The 13,893-nt window shown below is 41.2% G+C and overlaps 38 non-coding genes and 5 pseudogenes across 38 annotated transcripts; all 43 read right to left on the bottom strand.

Moving 5' to 3' along the window:
* Positions 1-47: 47 nt before the first annotated feature.
* LOC136683507 (5S ribosomal RNA) lies at positions 48-166 on the bottom strand. Its single transcript, XR_010799076.1, has one exon. It is a non-coding gene; the product is annotated as a 5S ribosomal RNA (ribosomal RNA).
* Positions 167-390: 224 nt separating this feature from the next.
* On the bottom strand, positions 391-509 carry LOC136683566 (5S ribosomal RNA). Its single transcript, XR_010799132.1, has one exon. It is a non-coding gene; the product is annotated as a 5S ribosomal RNA (ribosomal RNA).
* Positions 510-711: 202 nt separating this feature from the next.
* LOC136683567 (5S ribosomal RNA) lies at positions 712-830 on the bottom strand. Its single transcript, XR_010799133.1, has one exon. It is a non-coding gene; the product is annotated as a 5S ribosomal RNA (ribosomal RNA).
* Positions 831-1,052: 222 nt separating this feature from the next.
* LOC136683568 (5S ribosomal RNA) lies at positions 1,053-1,171 on the bottom strand. Its single transcript, XR_010799134.1, has one exon. It is a non-coding gene; the product is annotated as a 5S ribosomal RNA (ribosomal RNA).
* A 202-nt stretch (positions 1,172-1,373) lies between these two features.
* LOC136683569 (5S ribosomal RNA) lies at positions 1,374-1,492 on the bottom strand. The gene has a single exon (XR_010799135.1). It is a non-coding gene; the product is annotated as a 5S ribosomal RNA (ribosomal RNA).
* A 202-nt stretch (positions 1,493-1,694) lies between these two features.
* LOC136683662 (5S ribosomal RNA) lies at positions 1,695-1,813 on the bottom strand. The gene has a single exon (XR_010799223.1). It is a non-coding gene; the product is annotated as a 5S ribosomal RNA (ribosomal RNA).
* A 202-nt stretch (positions 1,814-2,015) lies between these two features.
* On the bottom strand, positions 2,016-2,134 carry LOC136683570 (5S ribosomal RNA). The gene has a single exon (XR_010799136.1). It is a non-coding gene; the product is annotated as a 5S ribosomal RNA (ribosomal RNA).
* Positions 2,135-2,339: 205 nt separating this feature from the next.
* On the bottom strand, positions 2,340-2,458 carry LOC136683646 (5S ribosomal RNA). The gene has a single exon (XR_010799208.1). It is a non-coding gene; the product is annotated as a 5S ribosomal RNA (ribosomal RNA).
* A 205-nt stretch (positions 2,459-2,663) lies between these two features.
* Positions 2,664-2,782, bottom strand: LOC136683571 (5S ribosomal RNA). The gene has a single exon (XR_010799137.1). It is a non-coding gene; the product is annotated as a 5S ribosomal RNA (ribosomal RNA).
* Positions 2,783-2,984: 202 nt separating this feature from the next.
* LOC136683572 (5S ribosomal RNA) lies at positions 2,985-3,103 on the bottom strand. The gene has a single exon (XR_010799138.1). It is a non-coding gene; the product is annotated as a 5S ribosomal RNA (ribosomal RNA).
* Positions 3,104-3,308: 205 nt separating this feature from the next.
* Positions 3,309-3,427, bottom strand: LOC136683648 (5S ribosomal RNA). The gene has a single exon (XR_010799210.1). It is a non-coding gene; the product is annotated as a 5S ribosomal RNA (ribosomal RNA).
* A 205-nt stretch (positions 3,428-3,632) lies between these two features.
* On the bottom strand, positions 3,633-3,751 carry LOC136683573 (5S ribosomal RNA). Its single transcript, XR_010799139.1, has one exon. It is a non-coding gene; the product is annotated as a 5S ribosomal RNA (ribosomal RNA).
* Positions 3,752-3,972: 221 nt separating this feature from the next.
* On the bottom strand, positions 3,973-4,091 carry LOC136683129 (5S ribosomal RNA; annotated as a pseudogene).
* A 205-nt stretch (positions 4,092-4,296) lies between these two features.
* LOC136683574 (5S ribosomal RNA) lies at positions 4,297-4,415 on the bottom strand. The gene has a single exon (XR_010799140.1). It is a non-coding gene; the product is annotated as a 5S ribosomal RNA (ribosomal RNA).
* A 205-nt stretch (positions 4,416-4,620) lies between these two features.
* LOC136683575 (5S ribosomal RNA) lies at positions 4,621-4,739 on the bottom strand. Its single transcript, XR_010799141.1, has one exon. It is a non-coding gene; the product is annotated as a 5S ribosomal RNA (ribosomal RNA).
* A 205-nt stretch (positions 4,740-4,944) lies between these two features.
* On the bottom strand, positions 4,945-5,063 carry LOC136683577 (5S ribosomal RNA). The gene has a single exon (XR_010799143.1). It is a non-coding gene; the product is annotated as a 5S ribosomal RNA (ribosomal RNA).
* A 205-nt stretch (positions 5,064-5,268) lies between these two features.
* Positions 5,269-5,387, bottom strand: LOC136683578 (5S ribosomal RNA). The gene has a single exon (XR_010799144.1). It is a non-coding gene; the product is annotated as a 5S ribosomal RNA (ribosomal RNA).
* A 205-nt stretch (positions 5,388-5,592) lies between these two features.
* On the bottom strand, positions 5,593-5,711 carry LOC136683579 (5S ribosomal RNA). The gene has a single exon (XR_010799145.1). It is a non-coding gene; the product is annotated as a 5S ribosomal RNA (ribosomal RNA).
* A 205-nt stretch (positions 5,712-5,916) lies between these two features.
* Positions 5,917-6,035, bottom strand: LOC136683580 (5S ribosomal RNA). The gene has a single exon (XR_010799146.1). It is a non-coding gene; the product is annotated as a 5S ribosomal RNA (ribosomal RNA).
* A 205-nt stretch (positions 6,036-6,240) lies between these two features.
* On the bottom strand, positions 6,241-6,359 carry LOC136683130 (5S ribosomal RNA; annotated as a pseudogene).
* A 205-nt stretch (positions 6,360-6,564) lies between these two features.
* Positions 6,565-6,683, bottom strand: LOC136683581 (5S ribosomal RNA). Its single transcript, XR_010799147.1, has one exon. It is a non-coding gene; the product is annotated as a 5S ribosomal RNA (ribosomal RNA).
* Positions 6,684-6,888: 205 nt separating this feature from the next.
* LOC136683583 (5S ribosomal RNA) lies at positions 6,889-7,007 on the bottom strand. The gene has a single exon (XR_010799148.1). It is a non-coding gene; the product is annotated as a 5S ribosomal RNA (ribosomal RNA).
* A 205-nt stretch (positions 7,008-7,212) lies between these two features.
* Positions 7,213-7,331, bottom strand: LOC136683584 (5S ribosomal RNA). The gene has a single exon (XR_010799149.1). It is a non-coding gene; the product is annotated as a 5S ribosomal RNA (ribosomal RNA).
* A 205-nt stretch (positions 7,332-7,536) lies between these two features.
* LOC136683585 (5S ribosomal RNA) lies at positions 7,537-7,655 on the bottom strand. The gene has a single exon (XR_010799150.1). It is a non-coding gene; the product is annotated as a 5S ribosomal RNA (ribosomal RNA).
* A 223-nt stretch (positions 7,656-7,878) lies between these two features.
* On the bottom strand, positions 7,879-7,997 carry LOC136682977 (5S ribosomal RNA; annotated as a pseudogene).
* A 202-nt stretch (positions 7,998-8,199) lies between these two features.
* On the bottom strand, positions 8,200-8,318 carry LOC136683586 (5S ribosomal RNA). Its single transcript, XR_010799151.1, has one exon. It is a non-coding gene; the product is annotated as a 5S ribosomal RNA (ribosomal RNA).
* A 205-nt stretch (positions 8,319-8,523) lies between these two features.
* On the bottom strand, positions 8,524-8,642 carry LOC136683587 (5S ribosomal RNA). Its single transcript, XR_010799152.1, has one exon. It is a non-coding gene; the product is annotated as a 5S ribosomal RNA (ribosomal RNA).
* Positions 8,643-8,847: 205 nt separating this feature from the next.
* On the bottom strand, positions 8,848-8,966 carry LOC136683589 (5S ribosomal RNA). Its single transcript, XR_010799154.1, has one exon. It is a non-coding gene; the product is annotated as a 5S ribosomal RNA (ribosomal RNA).
* Positions 8,967-9,171: 205 nt separating this feature from the next.
* LOC136683590 (5S ribosomal RNA) lies at positions 9,172-9,290 on the bottom strand. The gene has a single exon (XR_010799155.1). It is a non-coding gene; the product is annotated as a 5S ribosomal RNA (ribosomal RNA).
* Positions 9,291-9,495: 205 nt separating this feature from the next.
* Positions 9,496-9,614, bottom strand: LOC136683591 (5S ribosomal RNA). The gene has a single exon (XR_010799156.1). It is a non-coding gene; the product is annotated as a 5S ribosomal RNA (ribosomal RNA).
* A 221-nt stretch (positions 9,615-9,835) lies between these two features.
* On the bottom strand, positions 9,836-9,954 carry LOC136682978 (5S ribosomal RNA; annotated as a pseudogene).
* Positions 9,955-10,156: 202 nt separating this feature from the next.
* On the bottom strand, positions 10,157-10,275 carry LOC136683592 (5S ribosomal RNA). The gene has a single exon (XR_010799157.1). It is a non-coding gene; the product is annotated as a 5S ribosomal RNA (ribosomal RNA).
* Positions 10,276-10,497: 222 nt separating this feature from the next.
* On the bottom strand, positions 10,498-10,616 carry LOC136683593 (5S ribosomal RNA). The gene has a single exon (XR_010799158.1). It is a non-coding gene; the product is annotated as a 5S ribosomal RNA (ribosomal RNA).
* Positions 10,617-10,818: 202 nt separating this feature from the next.
* Positions 10,819-10,937, bottom strand: LOC136683594 (5S ribosomal RNA). The gene has a single exon (XR_010799159.1). It is a non-coding gene; the product is annotated as a 5S ribosomal RNA (ribosomal RNA).
* A 205-nt stretch (positions 10,938-11,142) lies between these two features.
* On the bottom strand, positions 11,143-11,261 carry LOC136683595 (5S ribosomal RNA). Its single transcript, XR_010799160.1, has one exon. It is a non-coding gene; the product is annotated as a 5S ribosomal RNA (ribosomal RNA).
* A 205-nt stretch (positions 11,262-11,466) lies between these two features.
* On the bottom strand, positions 11,467-11,585 carry LOC136683596 (5S ribosomal RNA). Its single transcript, XR_010799161.1, has one exon. It is a non-coding gene; the product is annotated as a 5S ribosomal RNA (ribosomal RNA).
* Positions 11,586-11,790: 205 nt separating this feature from the next.
* Positions 11,791-11,909, bottom strand: LOC136683597 (5S ribosomal RNA). The gene has a single exon (XR_010799162.1). It is a non-coding gene; the product is annotated as a 5S ribosomal RNA (ribosomal RNA).
* A 205-nt stretch (positions 11,910-12,114) lies between these two features.
* LOC136683598 (5S ribosomal RNA) lies at positions 12,115-12,233 on the bottom strand. The gene has a single exon (XR_010799163.1). It is a non-coding gene; the product is annotated as a 5S ribosomal RNA (ribosomal RNA).
* Positions 12,234-12,438: 205 nt separating this feature from the next.
* LOC136683600 (5S ribosomal RNA) lies at positions 12,439-12,557 on the bottom strand. The gene has a single exon (XR_010799165.1). It is a non-coding gene; the product is annotated as a 5S ribosomal RNA (ribosomal RNA).
* A 205-nt stretch (positions 12,558-12,762) lies between these two features.
* LOC136683601 (5S ribosomal RNA) lies at positions 12,763-12,881 on the bottom strand. Its single transcript, XR_010799166.1, has one exon. It is a non-coding gene; the product is annotated as a 5S ribosomal RNA (ribosomal RNA).
* A 205-nt stretch (positions 12,882-13,086) lies between these two features.
* On the bottom strand, positions 13,087-13,205 carry LOC136683602 (5S ribosomal RNA). The gene has a single exon (XR_010799167.1). It is a non-coding gene; the product is annotated as a 5S ribosomal RNA (ribosomal RNA).
* A 205-nt stretch (positions 13,206-13,410) lies between these two features.
* Positions 13,411-13,529, bottom strand: LOC136683603 (5S ribosomal RNA). The gene has a single exon (XR_010799168.1). It is a non-coding gene; the product is annotated as a 5S ribosomal RNA (ribosomal RNA).
* Positions 13,530-13,751: 222 nt separating this feature from the next.
* Positions 13,752-13,870, bottom strand: LOC136682979 (5S ribosomal RNA; annotated as a pseudogene).
* Positions 13,871-13,893: the final 23 nt, after the last annotated feature.

Here is a 13,893-nt window from a genome sequence, read left to right on the forward strand (position 1 = left end):
TTAAATGACTGTGGTTACTGCCTTTATAATAGAAGCTTAAGCTAAAAAGCTTACAGCACCTAGTATTCCCAGGCAGTCTCCCATCCAAGTACTAACTAGGCCCAACTCTTCTTCGCTTCCGAGATCAGACGAGATCGGGCTTTGAAGGAGTGGTATGGCCGTAAGCGATCACTGCTGGCTGTAGAAGACTATTTCTATATACTCTTCTAAGAGTAATACTTGTTTTAGAGCTGCCTGTAAACGGTAGACCACCTGACACCTCAAATAAAAATGATTGGCTTTCCAGTTCGTTTTTTTTTGTTGTTGTTTTTTTTTTCTCTAGTGTTTCCTTCTTCTCTTGTGTTTAAATGACTGTGGTAACTGCCTTTATAATAGAAGCTTAAGCTAAAAAGCTTACAGCACCTAGTATTCCCAGGCAGTCTCCCATCCAAGTACTAACTAGGCCCAACTCTTCTTCGCTTCCGAGATCAGACGAGATCGGGCTTTCAAGGAGTGGTATGGCCGTAAGCGATCACTGCTGGCTGTAGAAGACTATTTCTATATACTCTTCTAAGAGTAATACTTGTTTTAGAGCTGCCTGTAAACGGTAGACCACCTGACACCTCAAATAAAAATGATTGGCTTTCCAGTTCGTTTTTTTTTTAAGTTTCTTCTTCTCTTGTGTTTAAATGACTGTGGTTACTGCCTTTATAATAGAAGCTTAAGCTAAAAAGCTTACAGCACCTAGTATTCCCAGGCAGTCTCCCATCCAAGTACTAACTAGGCCCAACTCTTCTTCGCTTCCGAGATCAGACGAGATCGGGCTTTCAAGGAGTGGTATGGCCGTAAGCGATCACTGCGGGCTGTAGAAGACTATTTCTAAATACTCTTCTAAGAGTAATACTTGTTTTAGAGCTGCCTGTAAACGGTAGACCACCTGACACCTCAAATGAAAATGATTGGCTTTCCAGTTCGTTTTTTTTTGTTGTTGTTTTTTTTTTCTTAAGTTTTCTTCTTCTCTTGTGTTTACATGACTGTGGTTACTGCCTTTATAATAGAAGCTTAAGCTAAAAAGCTTACAGCACCTAGTATTCCCAGGCAGTCTCCCATCCAAGTACTAACTAGGCCCAACTCTTCTTCGCTTCCGAGATCAGACGAGATCGGGCTTTCAAGGAGTGGTATGGCCGTAAGCGATCACTGCGGGCTGTAGAAGACTATTTCTATATACTCTTCTAAGAGTAATACTTGTTTTAGAGCTGCCTGTAAACGGTAGACCACCTGACACCTCAAATAAAAATGATTGGCTTTCCAGTTCGTTTTTTTTTTAAGTTTCTTCTTCTCTTGTGTTTAAATGACTGTGGTTACTGCCTTTATAATAGAAGCTTAAGCTAAAAAGCTTACAGCACCTAGTATTCCCAGGCAGTCTCCCATCCAAGTACTAACTAGGCCCAACTCTTCTTCGCTTCCGAGATCAGACGAGATCGGGCTTTCAAGGAGTGGTATGGCCGTAAGCGATCACTGCTGGCTGTAGAAGACTATTTCTATATACTCTTCTAAGAGTAATACTTGTTTTAGAGCTGCCTGTAAACGGTAGACCACCTGACACCTCAAATAAAAATGATTGGCTTTCCAGTTCGTTTTTTTTTTAAGTTTCTTCTTCTCTTGTGTTTAAATGACTGTGGTTACTGCCTTTATAATAGAAGCTTAAGCTAAAAAGCTTACAGCACCTAGTATTCCCAGGCAGTCTCCCATCCAAGTACTAACTAGGCCCAACTCTTCTTCGCTTCCGAGATCAGACGAGATCGGGCTTTCAAGGAGTGGTATGGCCGTAAGTGATCACTGCTGGCTGTAGAAGACTATTTCTATATACTCTTCTAAGAGTAATACTTGTTTTAGAGCTGCCTGTAAACGGTAGACCACCTGACACCTCAAATAAAAATGATTGGCTTTCCAGTTCGTTTTTTTTTTAAGTTTCTTCTTCTCTTGTGTTTAAATGACTGTGGTTACTGCCTTTATAATAGAAGCTTAAGCTAAAAAGCTTACAGCACCTAGTATTCCCAGGCAGTCTCCCATCCAAGTACTAACTAGGCCCAACTCTTCTTCGCTTCCGAGATCAGACGAGATCGGGCTTTCAAGGAGTGGTATGGCCGTAAGCGATCACTGCTGGCTGTAGAAGACTATTTCTATATACTCTTCTAAGAGTAATACTTGTTTTAGAGCTGCCTGTAAACGGTAGACCACCTGACACCTCAAATGAAAATGATTGGCTTTCCAGTTCGTTTTTTTTTCTTAAGTTTTCTTCTTCTCTTGTGTTTAAATGACTGTGGTTACTGCCTTTATAATAGAAGCTTAAGCTAAAAAGCTTACAGCACCTAGTATTCCCAGGCAGTCTCCCATCCAAGTACTAACTAGGCCCAACTCTTCTTCGCTTCCGAGATCAGACGAGATCGGGCTTTCAAGGAGTGGTATGACCGTAAGCGATCACTGCTGGCTGTAGAAGACTATTTCTATATACTCTTCTAAGAGTAATACTTGTTTTAGAGCTGCCTGTAAACGGTAGACCACCTGACACCTCAAATGAAAATGATTGGCTTTCCAGTTCGTTTTTTTTTCTTAAGTTTTCTTCTTCTCTTGTGTTTAAATGACTGTGGTTACTGCCTTTATAATAGAAGCTTAAGCTAAAAAGCTTACAGCACCTAGTATTCCCAGGCAGTCTCCCATCCAAGTACTAACTAGGCCCAACTCTTCTTCGCTTCCGAGATCAGACGAGATCGGGCTTTCAAGGAGTGGTATGGCCGTAAGCGATCACTGCTGGCTGTAGAAGACTATTTCTATATACTCTTCTAAGAGTAATACTTGTTTTAGAGCTGCCTGTAAACGGTAGACCACCTGACACCTCAAATGAAAATGATTGGCTTTCCAGTTCGTTTTTTTTTTAAGTTTCTTCTTCTCTTGTGTTTAAATGACTGTGGTTACTGCCTTTATAATAGAAGCTTAAGCTAAAAAGCTTACAGCACCTAGTATTCCCAGGCAGTCTCCCATCCAAGTACTAACTAGGCCCAACTCTTCTTCGCTTCCGAGATCAGACGAGATCGGGCTTTCAAGGAGTGGTATGGCCGTAAGCGATCACTGCTGGCTGTAGAAGACTATTTCTATATACTCTTCTAAGAGTAATACTTGTTTTAGAGCTGCCTGTAAACGGTAGACCACCTGACACCTCAAATGAAAATGATTGGCTTTCCAGTTCGTTTTTTTTTCTTAAGTTTTCTTCTTCTCTTGTGTTTAAATGACTGTGGTTACTGCCTTTATAATAGAAGCTTAAGCTAAAAAGCTTACAGCACCTAGTATTCCCAGGCAGTCTCCCATCCAAGTACTAACTAGGCCCAACTCTTCTTCGCTTCCGAGATCAGACGAGATCGGGCTTTCAAGGAGTGGTATGACCGTAAGCGATCACTGCTGGCTGTAGAAGACTATTTCTATATACTCTTCTAAGAGTAATACTTGTTTTAGAGCTGCCTGTAAACGGTAGACCACCTGACACCTCAAATGAAAATGATTGGCTTTCCAGTTCGTTTTTTTTTCTTAAGTTTTCTTCTTCTCTTGTGTTTAAATGACTGTGGTTACTGCCTTTATAATAGAAGCTTAAGCTAAAAAGCTTACAGCACCTAGTATTCCCAGGCAGTCTCCCATCCAAGTACTAACTAGGCCCAACTCTTCTTCGCTTCCGAGATCAGACGAGATCGGGCTTTCAAGGAGTGGTATGGCCGTAAGCGATCACTGCTGGCTGTAGAAGACTATTTCTATATACTCTTCTAAGAGTAATACTTGTTTTAGAGCTGCCTGTAAACGGTAGACCACCTGACACCTCAAATGAAAATGATTGGCTTTCCAGTTCGTTTTTTTTTGTTGTTGTTTTTTTTTCTTAAGTTTTCTTCTTCTCTTGTGTTTAAATGACTGTGGTTACTGCCTTTATAATAGAAGCTTAAGCTAAAAAGCTTACAGCACCTAGTATTCCCAGGCAGTCTCCCATCCAAGTACTAACTAGGCCCATTTCTTCTTCGCTTCCGAGATCAGACGAGATCGGGCTTTCAAGGAGTGGTATGGCCGTAAGCGATCACTGCTGGCTGTAGAAGACTATTTCTATATACTCTTCTAAGAGTAATACTTGTTTTAGAGCTGCCTGTAAACGGTAGACCACCTGACACCTCAAATGAAAATGATTGGCTTTCCAGTTCGTTTTTTTTTCTTAAGTTTTCTTCTTCTCTTGTGTTTAAATGACTGTGGTTACTGCCTTTATAATAGAAGCTTAAGCTAAAAAGCTTACAGCACCTAGTATTCCCAGGCAGTCTCCCATCCAAGTACTAACTAGGCCCAACTCTTCTTCGCTTCCGAGATCAGACGAGATCGGGCTTTCAAGGAGTGGTATGGCCGTAAGCGATCACTGCTGGCTGTAGAAGACTATTTCTATATACTCTTCTAAGAGTAATACTTGTTTTAGAGCTGCCTGTAAACGGTAGACCACCTGACACCTCAAATGAAAATGATTGGCTTTCCAGTTCGTTTTTTTTTCTTAAGTTTTCTTCTTCTCTTGTGTTTAAATGACTGTGGTTACTGCCTTTATAATAGAAGCTTAAGCTAAAAAGCTTACAGCACCTAGTATTCCCAGGCAGTCTCCCATCCAAGTACTAACTAGGCCCAACTCTTCTTCGCTTCCGAGATCAGACGAGATCGGGCTTTCAAGGAGTGGTATGGCCGTAAGCGATCACTGCTGGCTGTAGAAGACTATTTCTATATACTCTTCTAAGAGTAATACTTGTTTTAGAGCTGCCTGTAAACGGTAGACCACCTGACACCTCAAATGAAAATGATTGGCTTTCCAGTTCGTTTTTTTTTCTTAAGTTTTCTTCTTCTCTTGTGTTTAAATGACTGTGGTTACTGCCTTTATAATAGAAGCTTAAGCTAAAAAGCTTACAGCACCTAGTATTCCCAGGCAGTCTCCCATCCAAGTACTAACTAGGCCCAACTCTTCTTCGCTTCCGAGATCAGACGAGATCGGGCTTTCAAGGAGTGGTATGGCCGTAAGCGATCACTGCTGGCTGTAGAAGACTATTTCTATATACTCTTCTAAGAGTAATACTTGTTTTAGAGCTGCCTGTAAACGGTAGACCACCTGACACCTCAAATGAAAATGATTGGCTTTCCAGTTCGTTTTTTTTTCTTAAGTTTTCTTCTTCTCTTGTGTTTAAATGACTGTGGTTACTGCCTTTATAATAGAAGCTTAAGCTAAAAAGCTTACAGCACCTAGTATTCCCAGGCAGTCTCCCATCCAAGTACTAACTAGGCCCAACTCTTCTTCGCTTCCGAGATCAGACGAGATCGGGCTTTCAAGGAGTGGTATGGCCGTAAGCGATCACTGCTGGCTGTAGAAGACTATTTCTATATACTCTTCTAAGAGTAATACTTGTTTTAGAGCTGCCTGTAAACGGTAGACCACCTGACACCTCAAATGAAAATGATTGGCTTTCCAGTTCGTTTTTTTTTCTTAAGTTTTCTTCTTCTCTTGTGTTTAAATGACTGTGGTTACTGCCTTTATAATAGAAGCTTAAGCTAAAAAGCTTACAGCACCTAGTATTCCCAGGCAGTCTCCCATCCAAGTACTAACTAGGCCCAACTCTTCTTCGCTTCCGAGATCAGACGAGATCGGGCTTTCAAGGAGTGGTATGGCCGTAAGCGATCACTGCTGGCTGTAGAAGACTATTTCTATATACTCTTCTAAGAGTAATACTTGTTTTAGAGCTGCCTGTAAACGGTAGACCACCTGACACCTCAAATGAAAATGATTGGCTTTCCAGTTCGTTTTTTTTTCTTAAGTTTTCTTCTTCTCTTGTGTTTAAATGACTGTGGTTACTGCCTTTATAATAGAAGCTTAAGCTAAAAAGCTTACAGCACCTAGTATTCCCAGGCAGTCTCCCATCCAAGTACTAACTAGGCCCAACTCTTCTTCGCTTCCGAGATCAGACGAGATCGGGCTTTCAAGGAGTGGTATGGCCGTAAGCGATCACTGCTGGCTGTAGAAGACTATTTCTATATACTCTTCTAAGAGTAATACTTGTTTTAGAGCTGCCTGTAAACGGTAGACCACCTGACACCTCAAATGAAAATGATTGGCTTTCCAGTTCGTTTTTTTTTCTTAAGTTTTCTTCTTCTCTTGTGTTTAAATGACTGTGGTTACTGCCTTTATAATAGAAGCTTAAGCTAAAAAGCTTACAGCACCTAGTATTCCCAGGCAGTCTCCCATCCAAGTACTAACTAGGCCCATTTCTTCTTCGCTTCCGAGATCAGACGAGATCGGGCTTTCAAGGAGTGGTATGGCCGTAAGCGATCACTGCTGGCTGTAGAAGACTATTTCTATATACTCTTCTAAGAGTAATACTTGTTTTAGAGCTGCCTGTAAACGGTAGACCACCTGACACCTCAAATGAAAATGATTGGCTTTCCAGTTCGTTTTTTTTTCTTAAGTTTTCTTCTTCTCTTGTGTTTAAATGACTGTGGTTACTGCCTTTATAATAGAAGCTTAAGCTAAAAAGCTTACAGCACCTAGTATTCCCAGGCAGTCTCCCATCCAAGTACTAACTAGGCCCAACTCTTCTTCGCTTCCGAGATCAGACGAGATCGGGCTTTCAAGGAGTGGTATGGCCGTAAGCGATCACTGCTGGCTGTAGAAGACTATTTCTATATACTCTTCTAAGAGTAATACTTGTTTTAGAGCTGCCTGTAAACGGTAGACCACCTGACACCTCAAATGAAAATGATTGGCTTTCCAGTTCGTTTTATTTTCTTAAGTTTTCTTCTTCTCTTGTGTTTAAATGACTGTGGTTACTGCCTTTATAATAGAAGCTTAAGCTAAAAAGCTTACAGCACCTAGTATTCCCAGGCAGTCTCCCATCCAAGTACTAACTAGGCCCAACTCTTCTTCGCTTCCGAGATCAGACGAGATCGGGCTTTCAAGGAGTGGTATGGCCGTAAGCGATCACTGCTGGCTGTAGAAGACTATTTCTATATACTCTTCTAAGAGTAATACTTGTTTTAGAGCTGCCTGTAAACGGTAGACCACCTGACACCTCAAATGAAAATGATTGGCTTTCCAGTTCGTTTTTTTTTCTTAAGTTTTCTTCTTCTCTTGTGTTTAAATGACTGTGGTTACTGCCTTTATAATAGAAGCTTAAGCTAAAAAGCTTACAGCACCTAGTATTCCCAGGCAGTCTCCCATCCAAGTACTAACTAGGCCCAACTCTTCTTCGCTTCCGAGATCAGACGAGATCGGGCTTTCAAGGAGTGGTATGGCCGTAAGCGATCACTGCTGGCTGTAGAAGACTATTTCTATATACTCTTCTAAGAGTAATACTTGTTTTAGAGCTGCCTGTAAACGGTAGACCACCTGACACCTCAAATGAAAATGATTGGCTTTCCAGTTCGTTTTTTTTTCTTAAGTTTTCTTCTTCTCTTGTGTTTAAATGACTGTGGTTACTGCCTTTATAATAGAAGCTTAAGCTAAAAAGCTTACAGCACCTAGTATTCCCAGGCAGTCTCCCATCCAAGTACTAACTAGGCCCAACTCTTCTTCGCTTCCGAGATCAGACGAGATCGGGCTTTCAAGGAGTGGTATGGCCGTAAGCGATCACTGCTGGCTGTAGAAGACTATTTCTATATACTCTTCTAAGAGTAATACTTGTTTTAGAGCTGCCTGTAAACGGTAGACCACCTGACACCTCAAATGAAAATGATTGGCTTTCCAGTTCGTTTTTTTTTTGTTGTTGTTTTTTTTTTCTTAAGTTTTCTTCTTCTCTTGTGTTTAAATGACTGTGGTTACTGCCTTTATAATAGAAGCTTAAGCTAAAAAGCTTACAGCACCTAGTATTCCCAGGCAGTCTCCCATCCAAGTAATAACTAGGCCCAACTCTTCTTCGCTTCCGAGATCAGACGAGATCGGGCTTTCAAGGAGTGGTATGGCCGTAAGCGATCACTGCTGGCTGTAGAAGACTATTTCTATATACTCTTCTAAGAGTAATACTTGTTTTAGAGCTGCCTGTAAACGGTAGACCACCTGACACCTCAAATAAAAATGATTGGCTTTCCAGTTCGTTTTTTTTTTAAGTTTCTTCTTCTCTTGTGTTTAAATGACTGTGGTTACTGCCTTTATAATAGAAGCTTAAGCTAAAAAGCTTACAGCACCTAGTATTCCCAGGCAGTCTCCCATCCAAGTACTAACTAGGCCCAACTCTTCTTCGCTTCCGAGATCAGACGAGATCGGGCTTTCAAGGAGTGGTATGGCCGTAAGCGATCACTGCGGGCTGTAGAAGACTATTTCTAAATACTCTTCTAAGAGTAATACTTGTTTTAGAGCTGCCTGTAAACGGTAGACCACCTGACACCTCAAATGAAAATGATTGGCTTTCCAGTTCGTTTTTTTTTCTTAAGTTTTCTTCTTCTCTTGTGTTTAAATGACTGTGGTTACTGCCTTTATAATAGAAGCTTAAGCTAAAAAGCTTACAGCACCTAGTATTCCCAGGCAGTCTCCCATCCAAGTACTAACTAGGCCCAACTCTTCTTCGCTTCCGAGATCAGACGAGATCGGGCTTTCAAGGAGTGGTATGGCCGTAAGCGATCACTGCTGGCTGTAGAAGACTATTTCTATATACTCTTCTAAGAGTAATACTTGTTTTAGAGCTGCCTGTAAACGGTAGACCACCTGACACCTCAAATGAAAATGATTGGCTTTCCAGTTCGTTTTTTTTTCTTAAGTTTTCTTCTTCTCTTGTGTTTAAATGACTGTGGTTACTGCCTTTATAATAGAAGCTTAAGCTAAAAAGCTTACAGCACCTAGTATTCCCAGGCAGTCTCCCATCCAAGTACTAACTAGGCCCAACTCTTCTTCGCTTCCGAGATCAGACGAGATCGGGCTTTCAAGGAGTGGTATGGCCGTAAGCGATCACTGCTGGCTGTAGAAGACTATTTCTATATACTCTTCTAAGAGTAATACTTGTTTTAGAGCTGCCTGTAAACGGTAGACCACCTGACACCTCAAATGAAAATGATTGGCTTTCCAGTTCGTTTTTTTTTCTTAAGTTTTCTTCTTCTCTTGTGTTTAAATGACTGTGGTTACTGCCTTTATAATAGAAGCTTAAGCTAAAAAGCTTACAGCACCTAGTATTCCCAGGCAGTCTCCCATCCAAGTACTAACTAGGCCCAACTCTTCTTCGCTTCCGAGATCAGACGAGATCGGGCTTTCAAGGAGTGGTATGGCCGTAAGCGATCACTGCTGGCTGTAGAAGACTATTTCTATATACTCTTCTAAGAGTAATACTTGTTTTAGAGCTGCCTGTAAACGGTAGACCACCTGACACCTCAAATGAAAATGATTGGCTTTCCAGTTCGTTTTTTTTTCTTAAGTTTTCTTCTTCTCTTGTGTTTAAATGACTGTGGTTACTGCCTTTATAATAGAAGCTTAAGCTAAAAAGCTTACAGCACCTAGTATTCCCAGGCAGTCTCCCATCCAAGTACTAACTAGGCCCAACTCTTCTTCGCTTCCGAGATCAGACGAGATCGGGCTTTCAAGGAGTGGTATGGCCGTAAGCGATCACTGCTGGCTGTAGAAGACTATTTCTATATACTCTTCTAAGAGTAATACTTGTTTTAGAGCTGCCTGTAAACGGTAGACCACCTGACACCTCAAATGAAAATGATTGGCTTTCCAGTTCGTTTTTTTTTGTTGTTGTTTTTTTTTCTTAAGTTTTCTTCTTCTCTTGTGTTTAAATGACTGTGGTTACTGCCTTTATAATAGAAGCTTAAGCTAAAAAGCTTACAGCACCTAGTATTCCCAGGCAGTCTCCCATCCAAGTAATAACTAGGCCCAACTCTTCTTCGCTTCCGAGATCAGACGAGATCGGGCTTTCAAGGAGTGGTATGGCCGTAAGCGATCACTGCTGGCTGTAGAAGACTATTTCTATATACTCTTCTAAGAGTAATACTTGTTTTAGAGCTGCCTGTAAACGGTAGACCACCTGACACCTCAAATAAAAATGATTGGCTTTCCAGTTCGTTTTTTTTTTAAGTTTCTTCTTCTCTTGTGTTTAAATGACTGTGGTTACTGCCTTTATAATAGAAGCTTAAGCTAAAAAGCTTACAGCACCTAGTATTCCCAGGCAGTCTCCCATCCAAGTACTAACTAGGCCCAACTCTTCTTCGCTTCCGAGATCAGACGAGATCGGGCTTTCAAGGAGTGGTATGGCCGTAAGCGATCACTGCGGGCTGTAGAAGACTATTTCTAAATACTCTTCTAAGAGTAATACTTGTTTTAGAGCTGCCTGTAAACGGTAGACCACCTGACACCTCAAATGAAAATGATTGGCTTTCCAGTTCGTTTTTTTTTGTTGTTGTTTTTTTTTTCTTAAGTTTTCTTCTTCTCTTGTGTTTACATGACTGTGGTTACTGCCTTTATAATAGAAGCTTAAGCTAAAAAGCTTACAGCACCTAGTATTCCCAGGCAGTCTCCCATCCAAGTACTAACTAGGCCCAACTCTTCTTCGCTTCCGAGATCAGACGAGATCGGGCTTTCAAGGAGTGGTATGGCCGTAAGCGATCACTGCTGGCTGTAGAAGACTATTTCTATATACTCTTCTAAGAGTAATACTTGTTTTAGAGCTGCCTGTAAACGGTAGACCACCTGACACCTCAAATAAAAATGATTGGCTTTCCAGTTCGTTTTTTTTTTAAGTTTCTTCTTCTCTTGTGTTTAAATGACTGTGGTTACTGCCTTTATAATAGAAGCTTAAGCTAAAAAGCTTACAGCACCTAGTATTCCCAGGCAGTCTCCCATCCAAGTACTAACTAGGCCCAACTCTTCTTCGCTTCCGAGATCAGACGAGATCGGGCTTTCAAGGAGTGGTATGGCCGTAAGCGATCACTGCGGGCTGTAGAAGACTATTTCTAAATACTCTTCTAAGAGTAATACTTGTTTTAGAGCTGCCTGTAAACGGTAGACCACCTGACACCTCAAATGAAAATGATTGGCTTTCCAGTTCGTTTTTTTTTCTTAAGTTTTCTTCTTCTCTTGTGTTTAAATGACTGTGGTTACTGCCTTTATAATAGAAGCTTAAGCTAAAAAGCTTACAGCACCTAGTATTCCCAGGCAGTCTCCCATCCAAGTACTAACTAGGCCCAACTCTTCTTCGCTTCCGAGATCAGACGAGATCGGGCTTTCAAGGAGTGGTATGGCCGTAAGCGATCACTGCTGGCTGTAGAAGACTATTTCTATATACTCTTCTAAGAGTAATACTTGTTTTAGAGCTGCCTGTAAACGGTAGACCACCTGACACCTCAAATGAAAATGATTGGCTTTCCAGTTCGTTTTTTTTTCTTAAGTTTTCTTCTTCTCTTGTGTTTAAATGACTGTGGTTACTGCCTTTATAATAGAAGCTTAAGCTAAAAAGCTTACAGCACCTAGTATTCCCAGGCAGTCTCCCATCCAAGTACTAACTAGGCCCAACTCTTCTTCGCTTCCGAGATCAGACGAGATCGGGCTTTCAAGGAGTGGTATGGCCGTAAGCGATCACTGCTGGCTGTAGAAGACTATTTCTATATACTCTTCTAAGAGTAATACTTGTTTTAGAGCTGCCTGTAAACGGTAGACCACCTGACACCTCAAATGAAAATGATTGGCTTTCCAGTTCGTTTTTTTTTCTTAAGTTTTCTTCTTCTCTTGTGTTTAAATGACTGTGGTTACTGCCTTTATAATAGAAGCTTAAGCTAAAAAGCTTACAGCACCTAGTATTCCCAGGCAGTCTCCCATCCAAGTACTAACTAGGCCCAACTCTTCTTCGCTTCCGAGATCAGACGAGATCGGGCTTTCAAGGAGTGGTATGGCCGTAAGCGATCACTGCTGGCTGTAGAAGACTATTTCTATATACTCTTCTAAGAGTAATACTTGTTTTAGAGCTGCCTGTAAACGGTAGACCACCTGACACCTCAAATGAAAATGATTGGCTTTCCAGTTCGTTTTTTTTTCTTAAGTTTTCTTCTTCTCTTGTGTTTAAATGACTGTGGTTACTGCCTTTATAATAGAAGCTTAAGCTAAAAAGCTTACAGCACCTAGTATTCCCAGGCAGTCTCCCATCCAAGTACTAACTAGGCCCAACTCTTCTTCGCTTCCGAGATCAGACGAGATCGGGCTTTCAAGGAGTGGTATGGCCGTAAGCGATCACTGCTGGCTGTAGAAGACTATTTCTATATACTCTTCTAAGAGTAATACTTGTTTTAGAGCTGCCTGTAAACGGTAGACCACCTGACACCTCAAATGAAAATGATTGGCTTTCCAGTTCGTTTTTTTTTCTTAAGTTTTCTTCTTCTCTTGTGTTTAAATGACTGTGGTTACTGCCTTTATAATAGAAGCTTAAGCTAAAAAGCTTACAGCACCTAGTATTCCCAGGCAGTCTCCCATCCAAGTACTAACTAGGCCCAACTCTTCTTCGCTTCCGAGATCAGACGAGATCGGGCTTTCAAGGAGTGGTATGGCCGTAAGCGATCACTGCTGGCTGTAGAAGACTATTTCTATATACTCTTCTAAGAGTAATACTTGTTTTAGAGCTGCCTGTAAACGGTAGACCACCTGACACCTCAAATGAAAATGATTGGCTTTCCAGTTCGTTTTTTTTTCTTAAGTTTTCTTCTTCTCTTGTGTTTAAATGACTGTGGTTACTGCCTTTATAATAGAAGCTTAAGCTAAAAAGCTTACAGCACCTAGTATTCCCAGGCAGTCTCCCATCCAAGTACTAACTAGGCCCAACTCTTCTTCGCTTCCGAGATCAGACGAGATCGGGCTTTCAAGGAGTGGTATGGCCGTAAGCGATCACTGCTGGCTGTAGAAGACTATTTCTATATACTCTTCTAAGAGTAATACTTGTTTTAGAGCTGCCTGTAAACGGTAGACCACCTGACACCTCAAATGAAAATGATTGGCTTTCCAGTTCGTTTTTTTTTCTTAAGTTTTCTTCTTCTCTTGTGTTTAAATGACTGTGGTTACTGCCTTTATAATAGAAGCTTAAGCTAAAAAGCTTACAGCACCTAGTATTCCCAGGCAGTCTCCCATCCAAGTACTAACTAGGCCCAACTCTTCTTCGCTTCCGAGATCAGACGAGATCGGGCTTTCAAGGAGTGGTATGGCCGTAAGCGATCACTGCTGGCTGTAGAAGACTATTTCTATATACTCTTCTAAGAGTAATACTTGTTTTAGAGCTGCCTGTAAACGGTAGACCACCTGACACCTCAAATGAAAATGATTGGCTTTCCAGTTCGTTTTTTTTTCTTAAGTTTTCTTCTTCTCTTGTGTTTAAATGACTGTGGTTACTGCCTTTATAATAGAAGCTTAAGCTAAAAAGCTTACAGCACCTAGTATTCCCAGGCAGTCTCCCATCCAAGTACTAACTAGGCCCAACTCTTCTTCGCTTCCGAGATCAGACGAGATCGGGCTTTCAAGGAGTGGTATGGCCGTAAGCGATCACTGCTGGCTGTAGAAGACTATTTCTATATACTCTTCTAAGAGTAATACTTGTTTTAGAGCTGCCTGTAAACGGTAGACCACCTGACACCTCAAATGAAAATGATTGGCTTTCCAGTTCGTTTTTTTTTTGTTGTTGTTTTTTTTTCTTAAGTTTTCTTCTTCTCTTGTGTTTAAATGACTGTGGTTACTGCCTTTATAATAGAAGCTTAAGCTAAAAAGCTTACAGCACCTAGTATTCCCAGGCAGTCTCCCATCCAAGTAATAACTAGGCCCAACTCTTCTTCGCTTCCGAGATCAGACGAGATCGGGCTTTCAAGGAGTGGTATGGCCGTAAGCGATCACTGCTGGCTGTAGAAGAC

The sequence above is a fragment of the Hoplias malabaricus genome, unplaced genomic scaffold, assembly GCF_029633855.1.
Source record: "Hoplias malabaricus isolate fHopMal1 unplaced genomic scaffold, fHopMal1.hap1 scaffold_69, whole genome shotgun sequence".
Lineage (NCBI taxonomy): Eukaryota > Metazoa > Chordata > Actinopteri > Characiformes > Erythrinidae > Hoplias > Hoplias malabaricus.